Source organism: Notechis scutatus, chromosome 1, assembly GCF_049901735.1.
Source record: "Notechis scutatus isolate UNSWTSFEM ecotype Mainland chromosome 1, rNotScu1.2, whole genome shotgun sequence".
In the NCBI taxonomy this organism is placed as follows: domain Eukaryota; kingdom Metazoa; phylum Chordata; class Lepidosauria; order Squamata; family Elapidae; genus Notechis; species Notechis scutatus.
The window spans coordinates 215097258-215110328 of NC_142009.1; the positions used below are offsets into that span (position 1 = coordinate 215097258).

General features: G+C 38.8%; 1 protein-coding gene across 3 annotated transcripts in view; it reads left to right on the top strand.

Annotated features, from left to right (window-relative positions):
* The first annotated feature begins 10496 nt into the window (after window positions 1-10496).
* The window catches only part of ZNF148 (zinc finger protein 148), a 42241-nt gene continuing 39666 nt past the window's right edge, over window positions 10497-13071 (top strand). The window contains exon 1 of one of the 3 annotated variants that reach the window (XM_026665440.2): window positions 10497-10776. The gene's annotated coding sequence lies outside the window, so the exon portion shown is untranslated. Of the gene's footprint in view, window positions 10777-10998; window positions 11069-13071 lie in introns of those variants that run through there. The other 2 variants (XM_026665438.2, XM_087950186.1) reach the window with 2 other exon arrangements.

Below are 13071 nucleotides of genomic sequence, written 5' to 3' on the forward strand. Positions count from 1 at the left end.
TGCAGTTCAGCTTATTTTGTCTCATCCAGGCCTCCACAGCCTCCACACACTGGGTCGAGACTTCCATGGCATCTCTGACCCAGTGGACTACAATTGAGCATTACTGCCTGCTCAGGGAAGAGCACCACTGCTGCAGAGCCAGGCCTCTGTTAGCCAAACCTTACACGTCATCTAAAAGGACACCATAATCAACTGTGAAACATCAACGAGAATCAACTTGGAACACTTCCATCACTCCAGGTTGCAACAAGCGGCCAAGGCAATGTCAGATTCATGTCCAGGCCTGATAGGCATTGTATATCTGAAGCCTACATCAGCTTCTGATCGTCCCTTCCTAAAAAGGTAAACAGGGTGATAATTGTCTAGATCCAAGGATCTTGTTAAAGACATCTGACTTCCATTTGCCAGAGACACTGACCAATCCCTAATCTCTCCTTCAATCTGAAGGAGCATCCATCTAAACTATGGGCCAAAAACATCATATTGAAAAGCATCCTAACCCATCAGAGTTTGCAAGCAGAAATAAATGCTGAACAACTATCAAATCGTTGCTTCTAGACCCTAAGATGCAAAGTCACGATTATGGCACCTGTTCTTGCACTTTCTTCTCAAATCTGGGGTATTATGTGGCAAGTGCCTGTTTGTTTGAATCTTATTATTAAATCCCAGTTGCCTTTTGAAAAAAGCACTTTTGGGATCAGAGAAAAGATAGTCTTGTATTGATCCACTTTAATCCAAATGAAAAATATTTTCAAACTTTAATCTTACATATAGTTTCCGGTACTGTTAATTATTTTGAATGTTTGTAATAATTTGTGAACTGCCCAAGGTTGGTGGGTGTCAGTAGAATGTAATTTTAATATAATAATGATAATTAAATCAGTAATTGAAATTTCCTAATATTTCAGATATTGAAATAATAACATCTTTGATATTGAAATACTAATATTTTGGATAAACAGCTCTCTGAATATCATAGATAAGCACTTTGTTAATGAAAGGTTAAAATAATCTGATGGATAATGGAAGTAATGATTCAGATCTAGTTGTCTGTATGGCATGCAAGCATATCTTTGTTTGACAGTAAACCCAAATACTTGTCAATGCAGCACAACTCTCCATAATCCCATTCAATAAGTAAAATATGACTTGAAAAAAACCATTTAACTGTGCTTATATGTTAAAGAATGTGATTTTGAGTTCTTGAAAATTTGACAATTGAGAATTTCTGTACATCCGGAATAGTATCATTATTTGTACCTTAACACAATTGCTTAGGCAAAAATGTTTACACAGCACCCTCTAGTGAATATACTGAATTTAGTTGAGCAGTCAAGGCTTTTTTATTTAAAAAATAAAGGTCAATGTGTAAGAAAAAGCTAGCATTACCAGAACAGTGAAAATTTGGCCATGTTGCAGATCAGATTTCATCCAATGTAACTTTCTGTGATTGACTATGCAGATGGGACTGCAACAACTATAACGCTACATCTTTTAACCTGAAACTAAGTAATAAGGAAATCAATTAGTATTCAAAAATCTACTCTGTAGTCTGTGGCTTAGTAAACTTTCAAGGCTGTTTCTATTCAAAAGGTCAAAGTCCTCAAAGAGGAACATATGGAATGTAACCAATATGTTCCAAAGTGGAAAATAGGTAGTAATTGCATAGCTATTTTGATTTTTATGTAAATAAACAAATCCACTCCAAATTTTGCTCGAAGCAGCTTCATCCATATTTCACCAAATGATTTTTATTTTCTACAAACATAGTTTTTCCCCCCTCTTCTACATCCATCATGTTTTCTCTTGGTATATGGATTTAGAATCTGGCTTGTAAGAGTAGCCACTGTTGGTTTTATTTCCAAAGAAGCCAACAACTGCCAAGGAAAAAAGTGGGATTCATGGCTGAAAATTTCACATCTCTTTGGTATAAAGATCCATGAAATACCACTACAGTAGCTCCAAATAACTAGGATTTTGGATTGATATTTTTTCAGAATGGCTCCTTTCCTACTTTTTCTCAACCAGTAAAATACTATGTGAAATTTCAAGGAATTAGAATACCCTTATTCTTGGGCAAGCACTTACTGTAGATAAAATGCTGTTGTCTGATTTTTTTTTAAATATTGCTGTGCTTGAATAAAAGCCACTTAGAGCTTTTCAACAAATAACATGTAATTGAGAGCTGACCCAGAAGCCACAACAACTATTTTCTGGTTCATGTTTTATGGAAATTATGATTTGAAAAGCATAATTTTTGATGTATAGCATGTTCAATGCTTATCACTTTTTTAAAAATTTGGGGTTTGGGAACGTGAATAGTAGGATTATAGCACTTTGGAAAGAATAGATAAAATATGGATGCTGGCACAAAAGAGCAGATGGAATTGTGTTATTCCTGTGAAATCATGTTCCTGCTCTATTTATATATGCAGCTTGCCTCAGTAACTTCAGTGCAGAACTCTTTACACTCAATATTGCAATGCCAGTTCAGTGCCAATGAAGACTGATGATACTATGGAATATGCAGTATATATACAAGAATTTAAAATCAAATTAATGCCATCAGCCTAGGTCACTGGTGTCAAGCTCATGTCATCAGGTGATGTTTTGCAACTTTTCCCTTTCCCTAAACTAGGGGTGGGTGTGGCCAGCATGTGATGCATCCAGCCTGTAGGCCATGAGTTTGATGTCCCTGGCCTAGGTAATCTAGATATTACTACGTTTTGAGTATGCTCTTGGTTTTCGGCACCTATTCAGAGTTCAGTACACAGAGAGGACCTTCTGTTTAGATATTAATAGGCAGGAAATGCTCTTTTTCTTCTTCGTCTTTTTCTATTTTAAGCAGAAGATAAATGAAAATCACTCTTTGAAGAAGTTGTTGCTTTGCCCAATCATGCAGGTGCTCCACTGCTGATGTGCCTGGTCTGGTCTAGCTTGTAGAGCAGACATAATATAATGGCTAAATCCAACTTCTTACTGGTAGAAAGATTGGTGGGAAGATAAGGGTCAGTGTATTTATCACCAGCTGTGTCATTGATTAAATGGTATTCCACTGGAGAAGTTTTGAGGGAGATACAAAAGCTAAATGTAACTTATATGGGACTCCCAGCATGACAACCATTTGTCATGCTATGAGACGCTTTTTTTGTGGAGGTAGGGACTGTTGTGCAAACCAAAAGGTAAGGCCAGAAAACCAGCCAGCAGCATGCTACTTAAAAGCAAGAATAGTCCTTGAGGTGAGAAATGAGTCTGCATTTCAGAAGAAGAAATATTTTGTTTTTTATTGAAGTATTAGATATGGTGTTAAATTACTGAAGTTGTTTATACTTGTCTGGCTGGGAATTGTCATTTATGTAGCTTTGATTCTTTTTTATTTATCTCTTTACAGATCTCTTTCTCTCTCTATTTTTTATATCTTTCTTAGTTTCCATTAGTCTTTTATCTCTGTATTTGTAAACCCTAATAAAAAATTATTGCAAAAAAGGAGTAAGTCCCAATAAATATGACATTTCCTTTAGGCCATAAACAGATAAGTTTGGCATCTAACATGCAAATTCAAGATGAGAACATCTCCCCCAGTTACAGGAATTATGTGCTGCAACCATAATAGCAACATAATACAATTAACAAGAGTCGTCAATATGTATGCAGCCCCATTTCAGGAGGGGTAGCATGTAAACTCACTGCAACAATAAACAACAGCCTCTGGTGGCATCTTGAAGGCTAATGTTTGTTCTGTCATACATTTCTGGGGAGTCCATTTAATTTCTGTATATATCCCAAGCATTTTAATTTTAAAGTAATTTTAAAAATTAAATTTAATAATAGTTTAAATCTGCAAATGAAATGTATGCATGTATACGTGTTTGTGTTTTCATAGCCGCTCAGTAGTTGCAGTAAGCCTCTATTTTTATTTCTTTTAGAATAGTCAAATGAAAAGTATTTACCCAGGATTTTAAAGATTAAATCATTTAACAGTTCCATTGTTTCAGCAGATTTAACATTTTTATATTTCATTGTTTTTAAAATTTTCTGTCTTGAGTATCTTCCAGACAGGAAGCAAATTGTAGAGATTTACTGCTCTTAAACACTGATAGATTAATCTCATGCTAGAAGGCATTTCATAGGGCCTTTGTTTCTCACAGAAGCCCTTGCCATCTATTTCTTCCTCAACAGGGAATGTTTTATACAGGTAGTCCTCGAATTGCAAAAGTTCATTTAGTGACTGTTCAAAGATACAATGGCACTGAAAAAAGTGACATGGCTGTTTTTCACTCTTATGACCTTTGCAGCATCCCCTTTGGTCACATGATCAAAATTCAGACACTTGGCAACTGACTCACATTTATGACAGTTGCAGTGTCCCAGGGACATGTGATCACCTTTTGCGACCTTCTGACAAGCAAAGTCAATGGGGAAGCCAGATTCACTTAACCGCCTTGTCATTAACTTAACAACTGCATTGATTCACTTAACAGCTGTGGCAGTAAAGGAGCAAAGTTCACTTAACAAATGTCTCACATAGCAATAGAAATTTTAGGCTCAATTGCGCTCATAAGTTGAGAACTACCTGCACATACTCGTGATGATGCTGGAAATACAGGGAAAAAATGGTCAGAAGGAAGTGCAGATGCAGATCAGTAATAAATAATCTATTGGTTAGGTTACGGTAACCTAGTGGAAAAGGTGAGCATTTTAGTCCTTTGAGGCAGTTAAGTGTGAATAGCATTCTTAGCTCCAGTAATATCAACTAGCTACTGCTGCTCAATAAGCAAACCAATTTTATGCTACAAAATCTTGGAAGAGAAGATGGCAGCAGTAGTGTGCTGCTGAACCCTGGGTGAGAGATTGGTGGAAGAATCGAGACATAAAGATTATGGGCTTGCTAACTTTTGTGCCAGTGGTTTAACCATAATTTCTCTGCAATCTAACTGTAGGCTTCCAAACAAATTTGAGAAAAGGTCGAGATGATGTAGGCTTGGGAAAAAGAGTGTCTCTGTTAGGCCAAGAACTAAACCAGACGTCATTCTATTCAGTTGCTTCCTGATCTGCTGCTAGTCTATGTGAATTTCTGATCTTAGCTTAAAAGCAAAGCAAGATGTGATGCTCAGACCACCTAACAATGGCTTATTCCCCATTCCCTTCTTAAATACACTGACCAAACTCTACTTTAAAAGAAAGTACATGTAGGAGATTATTTTTTTTCATGCCCAGCTTGACTTTAAGGTATCTTGATAAAGGCATGTTACAAGGGAGGCAACCAAAAATGAACAACAAAACTTATTAGAAAAGAGCGGTCTCTTATATTTCAGCAAACTATTAATTGCATATTCTTTACTGCTTTGTTTCCATTATTTTCTCAAGGAATATGAATCTTCTAAAACGATGACATTGAACCATTCTGCTGTTCAAGGACATAAGGGGAGTGTACTTTATGAAATGGCCGGCTTTGTTCCCTTTCTTCAATGGCCTCATCCTATTTACATGGCATCACCTTTGAAACCATTTTCTTGTTTTTTTCTTTTTCCTCTTTATTCAGACCTATGAGTGAAGTGAAAAGATCATTAGGGTACATGGACACATCTGGAAAGCAGTCCTTTATTATTATTGAAGATATGTTTGTCTTTTTGCTTGCATAAGCACTCTGAACAATGCACACTTTTGCAGAAAGCTAACCTGGTGAGGCTAAAGATGAAGGCCATTATTTTTAGAGAAAACCATTGCCATTTTAGTAAGCCATTTAAAACACATTCTTATTATCGCTTTCCCCTGTAGGAAGGTCATCTCAATAGCTACAGAAGTTTTTCTTCTTCTGTACTCAATAGGTATTTATCTCCCTTTCTTTCCTAAGACACTCTGGACCTACATTAAGTCCACAGATTCACACGTCATTAGAGCTTAATGTGATTTATGTTGGTTTATGTGTTGGGTGAGCCTAGCTGTGATTAGTGTATTGTGTATGCTGGAAACCAGACCTTTATATTGCAACAATTTCAATTTCCTAGATATTTTTTAAAAATAGCTTTTTAAATAGAGAGGAGTCAAACACAAGTAGTCCTTGACTTACAATAGTTCATTTAGTGACCGTTCAAAATTACAATGGCACTGAGAAGTGATTTATGACCATTTTTGCAATTACAGCCTTTGTAGCATCCCCTTGAAGTACATTTTTTTATTTTTTGTTTCTATATACACATCATTGTGTGAACAGTGTGGTTCCAGGTCGTTTTACATTTTAAAATGTAATGATCATCTGACCAAAATTTATATGTTTGGCAACTGATTCATACTTATGACCATTGCTGTGTCTCAAGGTCATACGATCCACCTTTTGCAACCTTTTGATAAGCAAACTCAATAGGGAAGCCAGATTCACTTAATAATCGGATTACTAACTTATCAACTGCAGTGATTCACTTAGCAATGGTGGCAAGAAAGGTCGTAAAATGGGGGCAAAACTCACTTAACAGAAATTTTGGGCTCAATTGTGGTTATAAGTTGAGGACTACTTATGTTTGACTCCTGCCTACCTGTACCTGATGGGATCTAAGATTATAAGACTGTTAATATCTGATGGATATTAACCATATCCAGTTAGGAACTGCAGAGGAGCTCCAAAAACATATCTAAGATTGTATCAAGGCTTTTGATAATTTAAGGCACAACAAAATGTGAATAGCACATCAGGCTGCCTCATCACCCTAAGGAAGAATTTTGTACACTGATCAGAAAGCAAATAGCTGGGATGAAACTGCAACTAAATACTCTGGGAGTATTTCTTGAGCTTCAACTGTTCCTGAATTTACTCTGGCTATGGTAGTTTGGCTATGGGGCAAGTTACAATCCTTCTCAAATCAGATGGATCTAGTAGTACCAGTAGTTCTCATCTATTTTAGTGTGCTCTATTTAGGACAACCTTTGAAAAATATCCAGAAGTTGCAAATAGTGCAAAACTAAGGTTTTATTTTGCAAGAGACAAAAAAGATATGGTGTCTGTACCAAAAGCCTGCACTAGTTGTCAAATGCTTACTGCTCATAATATTTTTGGTGTTGAGAAAATCTAAAGATGAATTGTCTATAGAGATTCTCAGTCATTCAGGTCATGGTTGTCCCAAAGGTGCTTTTTTAAGAGGCAACTGAACTTTCTGGTTTTTCTTTGAAGACATTTTGCTTCTCATCCAAGAAGCTTCTTCAGCTCTGACTGGATGCTGGGGAATGGATGGATTTATACCCCTTGCAGACATATCCTTGCAGTATAAATCCTTCCATTCCCCACCATCCAGTCAGAGCTGAAGAAGCTCCTTAGATGAGAGGTGAAATGTCTTCAAAGAAAAAACAAAGTCCAGTTGCCTCTTGAAAAAGCACCTTTGGATTGCTCTTAATTGTTAATCAACATTGGTTGCTCCTTACATTGGAGTTTTAAGCTGTGGTTTTTGTTTTGTGGTTTCCCATATCAAATGCTTGTTTAAATACAAAACTAAATAATCTTCCGTGTTAAGGCAAGAGATCTTTCCTGGAATGGTGTGTAAAATTGTATGATATATGATATGTAAACACAATGCTCCAACATTGGAAGTTTTTAGGATGAGATTGGACAACCACTTGTCTGAAATGGTATAGGGTTTCCTGCCTGAGCAGGGGTTGGACTAGAAGACCTCCAAGGTCCCTTCCAACTCTGTTATTCTATTCTATTCTATTCTATTCTATTCTATTCTATTCTATTCTATTCTATTCTATTCTATTCTGACTCTGGATATTTACCATAGAACCAACAGGGCTTATTTCTCCAGTGCCTGTATTACAGAGATATCTGTACTCCTGTTTCCTCTTATCATTATCCATAAATACCCAGGACACACAGGATACTTTTTCATAAGCCTGTTACTTTCAGATACCAATGCAACCTACAATATTCTATACGTACAATGTTCTATGAAGCAGTGCTCAAAATTCATTGGATGACGACCTGTGCTCAACTTTATAAATTAAAGCTAATGGGCCTTAATTAATATTGGGCTAGTACTTTATTATTGTAAATATTAGAATATTTTATAACTTGATACAGTCTTCCACATGCTAACCTTTAATGCTCCCTTTACACCCATCTAATACTTCCACAACTCCTTGCAGATTCTCACTTTTTATACATACTTTTAATTTTTAACTTATAATTTATACATCTTCTAGCTTTTTATAATTTCTTTTACATTTTTGTTTTCACTCTTGGTACATTAGATTCTTTATGCTTCTTAATGGTTATATTCCACTACAGTTGGTCAATGATCATAATAAAAATTTGACTATACTTGTCATATAAGCATATGAGGAAAGGGAAAATAAAGTGTGGTGGTAAGGTACTTATAAATGAAGTAACGCAAGTAAAGTGAGCAAACAATAAGAACTGTAATTGTTTTAGATTAATTATAAAAAGTTCGACTCTGCCTTTTCTTCCAGTTATGATGGATAGTCACCATACATTGCATTTGATGTGAAGGTCTTTTTTGTACTGTACATTATTGGGGTTGGGTGACTGTATAAATGTCATTAATGAAAAAATGAGATATTGACTTTAAACAGATATTGACAAACGTTAAAGTAATTTCTTTTCAGAGTTACACTATCCCTGAGGATTTTCCACACTAGCAATTTATATTATATAGCTATTCATTGGTGTGTTGATAGATCATTAAATACAGATTTAATGTTGCCACAGTGGCAATATAAAGTGGCTGGGAGCATATTGTCCCTGCTATGGGTATTTTTATTCAAACAATTAAAATTACATCAATTTTTGAACATATATTTTAGGAAGATTGTTGACAAAAAAGCATGTCCAGAGGATAAGGATTAAGGGCTAAGAAGGAATAATTTATGAGGAATAGTTAGAGTGTAGGGAATCTGGCTGCTACATGCCTGTATTCCTGTTATTAAAGAATACATGCCTGCACTTCTGATTTTTAAACATGTGTCTTCAAAAATGATTTGGAAATTGCAAGTGGTTAAAAATATAGCCACTAAATATTTGATCAATACAGTAAGAGCAAGGCAGTCAGCACATGATACACTGATATCCAATTAATTGCCAACAAATTAAAGTGCCAGTTTAAGCCTTTAATGGGCTGTACTTAGTATCTGAAAGACTGCTTGCATCCCTAAGAACAAGACTACTATTTGAGGCCTTGCTGTCTGGCCAGGACACCAAGGAAAAAAAAAATGATGGTATTAAGAACAGAACATTTTCTGAGAAAACTCTGCAGCTGTGATGGATTTTTTCCTCCTCCCCAAATCCCAGCCCCCTTTTACTGCTTTCAAGTCATCTTTGATAATGCTTTCCTTTTGTAAAACGTTTATACACAGATAGTCTTCTGCATCTCTTTGCTTCAGGATACAAATTTGCTCCCCCCTTTTATAAACTATTAGAACTTTTTTTTTTTAATGTTGGGACACAAATGACTAATGCATACTCTGCCTCTTCCATTCATAAACAAAGGATAATTATTCCCTTATATATCAAAATGCACGAGAGGTGCTCCCAGATAGGTGGATTTTAGTACTATCATCAAAAATATATAATATGGCTGACTTTCTCCTTCCTTAATAGCTTGGGTGTGCAGAAGTGTGTGTTTTCTACAAAAAAAGGTCCCGAATCTATAGGAAAATACAAGAGAGTCACAGGTTGGGAGACTCCCTCAAATGTCAGTAAGGAACATTAATTATAAATGGTCTTTTTTTCTGAATCATCCCTAGGTTGGAGTGCCTATCCTATATATTCATGCTCTTCGCAGCTATGGTTCACGCAACGGAATATTTTTTTATTTATTTCCCCAATCTATTAAATACGGGTGCTGGCTTTGCTAAACTCAAAACGAGGCCGTCGTGTCTAACAGGCGCCGCGGATACTTCTCCACTTGCGGCTCTTCTCCTTGTTTTGGTCTCCAGGTCCTTTACATTCTTAAATGTATGCTGGAGAAACCCCAAAAGCTTTGATTTATGTGGATGGGTATCTATCGCTATTTACTGGATTAGGGATGAAAAGGGAGAACTTTTACAATGTTTATTTATTGGATTTATTCGCGGATCCTCTGAGAGGTCTCGGGGGGGTACCCAGGCTTCACGTGGAGGACCGCTTGCTCCGTGGGAATATCCAGGGAAGCTTCCCGCAAGGCAGCCTGGAGGGACCCACCTGCTCTTTGCTCCTTTCATGTTTCCTTCCCGGACGGGATTTTCAGCCGTGGTCCGGTCACCGAAGCCAGCGCCGAGGCCGAGAAGGGGGAGGGGGGGGAAACAGGCTCCGGCCGCGCAGGAACGAGACCCCCGAGGTTATAACGACGGTCCCCGGGTGGGTGGGTGCCCCCCTCCGCGCCCTTCTCGGCCCCTTCAGCACTAGCTTCCCCTCCCAGGAAGGGCGCGCGGTCGCCAGTGGAGCCTGGCGGCGGGTTCGGATGCTGCGGCTCTTTCCCAAGCTGCACCGCGGCGGCAGCGGCGGCGCTGCTCTCTGGCTCGGCCCGTCGCTGTCACCGCCAGGAGGAGGCTGCGGCGGCTGCGCTTTCCCGACCGGCCTGGTGCCCGCCAGCCGCCGCAGCTTGCAGGAAGAAGCCGCCGCTTCTGCAGTTGCCGCCGCCGCCGCCATCATGGTGCCCGGGGCTGCAGCCTTGCTGGTTGCCTGGGGGCTCTGAGCCCCCCTCATCACCTCCTCTTCCTCCTGTCGCCGGTCGTGCCGTCGCCGACGTCGCCACCCGCCTCCGCCCTTCACTCCGCCGTTTTGGGCCGCCGGTAAGGACCCCCCCACCTCCCGAGCGAGGGAGCCTGAGCACGGAGAGGGCCCGGCGGTTTGGGGGCGCGGGCTCCCCTCTGGCCCGCGCCGGTGGGGCCTCGGTGGCCCCTGGGTGTCGGGCGGGGTCAGGCCCGATGTTCGCTAAGGACTCCGGGATCTCCCTGCTTGACACCCCGCTTGTCCGGGGCCTGCATTTGCAGAAGGTGAAGTGTGTGTCTCCCAGCCCTGGGCAGGCCTCGCCGGAGCTCTCCGCTTCTTCCTCGGCGCTTTGGGGAGGCAGGAGGAAAAAAGGTACACAAACAAAGGAAGGGGGCTCCGGGGGTGGGCGGGAGGGCGGGAGAGCGGGCAGGTCTCCTCTGCTAGGCTTCCCCACCACCACCCCACTTTCTTGCTTCGGCCGAGGGGGGCTTTCTTGGAAACGGGCTGGAGGAAGGACCCTGGCAGACAAAGGGACTTGTAAGGCCGGTCCACCCCTAGGTAGGAAGCATTCCTGTCGCGTTGGCCCAAGACGGGTTGCTTCCCCCCTGGTTCTCTGGCGCTCCAGTTTGGAAAGTTAGGATTACAAAAAGGTGGCGGGCAGGTTGCTCTTCGAATGGTTGCCGCTATAATAGGGTCCTAGCTATCAAGAATGACCCCCCCCACACACACACACCGATCGTAACTCCCTTGAATGCAAAGATTGACAACCTGGTCAAGTCCAACTCTAGCTGCTTCCTGTTTAGCCAAAGAGTTCCCTTGGATCTTGGATACAGGCTGCTGAACATAACAGACAAAGGGGACTGACAGAACCATATATAATATATATGTACGTATATATATTTAAAAAGAAGAAATTGCAACTTCCCTAATCCGTGAAATCCATTCTCGGATAGGGTTTTGATCTATTCTGAATATCTTTTTTAAAAATTTTTTGATAAAAGATTAGTGAGCTGCCCTGCAGAAGCAGTCCCGTTTTTCAAAAAAGGTTTTAGATTCAGAATACCTTGAAAATAAATAATTCAGGATTAGCAGTATCTGACTTCTTTTTGCTGTTTAGTGCAGAATTCTACTCTTTTTGGAGACAGACTGTCAGAAACAGATCGAGGCTGCATGCCTATGCAGGTGTGCACAGGGAATCAAATTTGCTTAATCTCAGTGGCAATTATTTTTTAATAAATGTTCATTGGGATGCAAAAAAAAGTGCAGAATCCATAACTGCCATTTTTTTGGTCTTTTTTTTTATCTTTTACCATTAAATGGCATTCCTTTTCATGATTATATTATGAAAGTAAGAAACACTGACAATAATTGAGCCCATCTATTTGGCATCCTTACTTTTGGGATGGCTATATATACTCTAACGATAAGACTTCTGTAATTTTATTTTTAACTTTATTAGATGAAGATGATAAGATGTTTGGGAGCTTATTTATGAGTAGAAATGTCCAATTCTAAAAACAGCTAAGAAGTGATACTCTATACATAATTGTTTGTATTTATCTATTTACATGTTGAACTGAAAATGACTACTTGCCACAATTCAAACAAGCATTTACAGATCCCAGACTGCTATTATTCAGAGAAAACTCTGAGTGAGTAGAAAGATGGTAGGTTAAGGTATTGTGGTAGAAACACATCTCTGAAAGAATCACAAACAATATACTTGTTTTTAAGCCATAAAGCGTGTTGAAGCAAATCCTATGCTTAACAGCACGTAAAACATAGGAGTATTTCTAATAAGTGTTATTCCCCCTGGAAGCGCATGTAAAAATATTTCAGCGGGGGATATTGGAATTGGTTAATTGTATTTTTCAGGAAATGTTTATTAGCAGTGGTTATAGCTACCTGTTAAATCATGTGTAAAAATCTTCATAGGAGAACATTTTCAGTGGCATCAAGTTTCCTATTTACCCACATGGGAATAATCTGAAAAATGTCTCCAAAATGAATTGTGATAATGACAAAACTCATTCACTATCAAAATATTTGCTTTCCATCAAAAGTAGTTGCAGACTAGATAGGAGCATTCAGACCCAACTTAAGTAGAGACATGCCTAAATATCACTAAAGGCTCAGAAATCTCTTAATGCACCTATGCTATTGTATAATTATTCTAGCCGTATGTTAACGCTGGCAATATTCTGATATAAATAATATATTGGAATAAAGATAATTTCAGACTGATAGCTTAACTCTTAATAACCAAGAAAACTAAACATCTTTTCTTGATTATTATTGTTTGCATTAAGGGAAAAAAGGAAATTAATGTTACAGCAGAAGATAATGTTATTTCTGGATATTAGAAAATATTTTTA